A 4,622-nucleotide genomic window follows, 5' to 3' on the forward strand; every position below is an offset into this window, starting at 1 on the left:
TTATTGTATTCTTCATCTCTGTTTGTTTGTTCTTTAATTCTTCTAGGTCTTTGTTAAACATTTCTTTTGTCTTCTCGATCTTTGCCTCCATTCTTTTTCCGAGGTCCGGAACCATCTTCATATCATTATTCTGAATTCTTTTTCTGGAAGGTTGTCTATCTCCACTTCATTTAGTTGTTTTTGTGGCATTTTATCTTGTTCCTTGATGTGGTACACCGTCCCCTGCCTTTTCATTTTGTCTGTCTTTCTGTGAATGTGGTTTTCGTTCCATAGGCTGCAGGATTGTAGTTCTTCTTGTTTCTGTTGTCTTGCTGCCTTACTTTCTTGCCTCACAAAATATTCCAGGTACACTTTGTACTTTACCTTCCCCAAGTCCGGATCAACCGTTTCTTCCAAGAACACTGGTTCCTTTTAGTGGGGACCTAAACTGGTTTAACTACCAGTTAAAAATTTTTTTTTAATTTATGAGATGGCAATATAACATAAATTGTAGAGTTATTTTGAGGATTAAATGAGAAAATCTGTGTAAAAGAGTGTACATAATTCTTGGCTCATAGTATGTGCTCAATAAATTAATTTTTCCAGCTATTTCCAGTGAAGTGTAAATAATGGAATTATGGATGAGAATGACAGTTGATGAATTTACAAAATGTCAATTATAACGTTCTCTGAGAGAAAGCAATTGGTCAGTTGATTCAAAGATTAGATTACATTATCCTCCTTTCTGAGCTTTTCATTGTTTATTTCCATTCTCACTCAAGTTTCTCTCTTCAGAACTCATCCTTAGGATTTAGTTGAATTTAGTCTTGGGTTGTTGATGTTTCTTAATCTTCTCTTAAGTTAAATTTTAAGCAACTTAATATGGAAACCATATCTTATGTGTGTGTATGTTTTTTTGAGGTTTTATAATGTTATGTGACAGCTAGCAGTTAGTTCTCATCTACATTTTGTCTGTAGATTTTTGAGAGTAGTGACAGATACATATCTAACCAACATATAGAGTTTATTTGGTGAATCTTCATCCTCATTAAGTCTCCTGGACAATTGCACATGGATACAGTGTGGGACATTGCTTATTCCTTTGGCCCAGATAGCTTTACTAAGCCTGGTGTCATTGTGTACATCTGAAGTTCCCACCTCCTTCATGGCAAATTTCTGGATCCTTTTGAGTGCCCAAGGGGCAAGCTTCTTGAAGCCCACTCCCAGGATGCACTTGTGAACGTTGATAGTGTTTTCTGTGGTAGCTACCTCGTTGATGGCAGGATGGTCCTTCTGCTTCTCGCCCCTCTTCTTTGCAAGAGCTGTCTGCTGGGCCCAGGTTGGAAGTGCTTAGGTGTTTTTCATATTTCCTGCATGTCCTACAACAGTGGTGAGCACATATGCATATATTAGATACCAGTAAAAACCTAAGTAATGTATTTGTAGAAGTCACATAAGAAACATTTCCTAGCGAAAAAGGAATGTTATAATTGCTAAGATCTTAATCTAAGATTCTAATGAAAGGTAGACTTTAAGCATACAACACCTTCTTAAAGAATTTGGCATAAACTACACGGCCTAGACCTTTTTCAAATAAATACAAGTTGGAAAGCAGAAGGAGTTGTATGTTTCTGAGCTGCCTAGTGTTGTAATATTAACAGTTTCTGGTGTCGTGGCAGGCTGTCTCCTCTTTAATCAAAGGAAAGTGTACAGACTGACAATTCTTCCAACTATTCAAATGTCTCTTAAAAATAATGGTGGTAAGTAACAGGCATTTTGCATGTGCTGGTTATTTTGACCTGATGGGTCTGCAAATTTCTTACTAGCATAGAAAAGAAAAACTGCTGCTTATTTTTAAGTACAAATCTTGTGTGCAGCAAATGAAGTCACATTTTTTATTTATTCATTTATTTTTTTGTGCTGTTAGAAAACCACTTTGCAGTGAGTGTGAAAGAGAATACTTATTAGGCTAATAACAGCAGAATCATAGAAGTGAGGCCTGTAGACAAATCTCCCTCTAGAGAATAAAGTGTGGTTACAGAAGGTTAAGAATCTGTAAAGATCAGTGGAGGCCAAGAGCTTAAAATAGAGATAAGCTGCCTGGAGAAAAAAAGTGAAAAGAAAAAGAAAACTTCAAGAAAACACTGAGTGTTTAGGATAGCTATTTTGTCTTTGTTCCCTGTTGAAAATTCCTAAAATTTCGTTTAGAGACAGTTATACATTCCTCCAAATGCATCATTTTTATTTTTCACAATGTCTAAACTCCTGTGGGTGTCTTTTTCACTTCAGCAGGTGCAATCACACATACACATGGGCCTTTGACTTCTGTAGTGAAACACATTGTCAAGTCAAAAGTACAGCTAATTCAGTAAAATGTGTTAATATAAGTAGTAAAAAACGACACAGGTTGTAATGGGTAAAGCTGATTCTTAAGTACAATAAGATTCCTGTATCCAAATGCACAAGTTCTAACTGAACTTTGAAACATCCTCATATAATTTGGGAGATAATGCATTATGCTTTCTTTGACTGAAAGGCAGATACTTTGATGAGAGTTTTGTTACTTCCTCTCAGTTTTCAGTGGCTTATCAAGCACTACATTTGCTCTTTTTTAAAAATTTTATTTAAATACCTTTATGTTTATTTATTTACTTATTTTTGGCCACACGACTTGTGGGATCCTAGTTCCCTGACCAGGGATTGAACTCGGGCCCTCAGCACTGAAAGCCTGGAGTCCTAACCACTGGACCGCCAGGGAATTCCCGCTACATTTGCTCTTTATGAAGGCATCTATTCAATATGAAACAGGAAGGCCATGGCATAAGACCAGGCAGTTTTTTTTTTTTGGTGGTACGTGGACCTCTCACTGTTGTGGCCTCTCCCGTTGCGGAGCACAGGCTCCAGACGCGCAGACTCGGCGGCCATGGCTCACGGGGCCCAGCCACTCCGCGGCACGTGGGATCCTCCCAGACCGGGGCACGAACCCGTATCCCCTGCATCGGCAGGCAGACTCCCAACCACTGCGCCACTAGGGAAGCCCGACCAGGCAGTTTTATTTGCCTATGGACATCTCCATGTTTTGTCTTATCCTTCCTGTCCCCCAAATCCCAAAGGAATCCCAGAATTCATGTTCTGTGTTGTAGAAAAATACATGAAAATTACAAAAAGGCTATCCTTTCTGTCTTTCTAGGTCTCTAATGTTCGTAATATTATTGGCCCCAACCTGTAAGTCACAGCCCATTTTGAAAGTTGGTAAGGAATAGTAAAACATGGTATTTTTGCCTTAATTTACCCTTTTGCCCCATTTACCTATCATAATTTCAGAGTTCCCTTCATATCCTTACCATATCCATGGTTAAACAATTCCAGTCTCTGACTTTTGATCTTTGGGAACTTGGATGGAGATTCGGACTTGCATGGCACACTGTGCTAGTCGGTTCAGGCTGCCATATCAAAGTATCACAGTCTGGGTGGCTTAAACAAGAGAAATGGGTTTTCCCACAGTTCTGGAGGCTAGAAGTTGCAGATCAAGATACTGGTAGGGTTCATTTCCACTGAGGCCTCTCTCCTCGGTCTGTAGATGGCTGTCTGTCTTCTCACTGAGTCATCACTTGGTGTTCCTCAGTGCTTGTCTGTGTCCTAATTTCTTCTTATAAGTACACAAATCATATTAGCCATATCATTTTACCTTAATCACCTCTTTCAAGGCTCTGCCTCCGAATCCTGTCACATTCTGAGGTCCTAACTGGAGGTTAAGACTTCAGCATATGAATTTCGGGAGGACACAGATCAGTCCATAACACACACCATTCACCAACCTGGTGCAAGAATCTTTAGTCCACTTTATCTGTAGGGAGAAATCTCTGTTTCAAGTCATTTTTTTTCTGAATCACATTGATGTAAATATTTGTGGTTCAACATATGGTTGGCAAGCCAGAAGTGCCTCGGGGATTTAAAGAAGTGTTTTAGATACTCCAACACATTTGGTAGGTAATCCAATCCTATTGGACAGACAGCCTGAATTTCAAAACTACACCCACGTTAAATAAAGGCCAGATATGTTTTTTTTTTTACATCTTTATTGGAGTATAATTGCTTTACAATGGTGTGTTAGTTTCTGCTTTATAACAAAGTGAATCAGTTATACATATACATATGTTCCCATATCTCCTCCCTCTTGCGTCTCCCTCCCTCCCACCCTCCCTATCCCACCCATCCAGGTGGTCACAAAGCACCGAGCTGATCTCCCTGTGCTATGCAGCTGCTTCCCACTAGCTATCTACCTTACGTTCGGTAGTGTATATATGTCCATGCCACTCTCTCACTTTGTCACAGCTTACCCTTCCCCCTCCCCATATCCTCAAGTCCATTCTCTAGTAGGTCTGTGTCTTTATTCCCGTCTTACCCCTAGGTTCTTCATGACATTTTTTTTTCTTAGATTCCATATATATGTGTTAGCATACGGTATTTATCTTTCTCTTTCTGACTTACTTCACTCTGTATGACAGATTCTAGGTCCATGCACCTCACTACAAATAACTCAATTTCGTTTCTTTTTATGACTGAGTAATATTCCATTGTATATATGTGCCACATCTTCTTTATCCATTCATCTGATGATGGACACTTAGGTTGTTTCCATC

At 39.2% G+C, this 4,622-nt stretch overlaps 1 pseudogene; it reads right to left on the bottom strand.

Annotated features, from left to right (window-relative positions):
* Positions 1 to 929: 929 nt before the first annotated feature.
* LOC136142015 (large ribosomal subunit protein eL31-like) lies at positions 930 to 3,332 on the bottom strand (annotated as a pseudogene).
* Between the last annotated feature and the right edge of the window lie 1,290 nt (positions 3,333 to 4,622).

This window comes from Phocoena phocoena, chromosome X (assembly GCF_963924675.1).
Source record: "Phocoena phocoena chromosome X, mPhoPho1.1, whole genome shotgun sequence".
NCBI classification, from domain to species: Eukaryota; Metazoa; Chordata; class Mammalia; order Artiodactyla; family Phocoenidae; genus Phocoena; species Phocoena phocoena.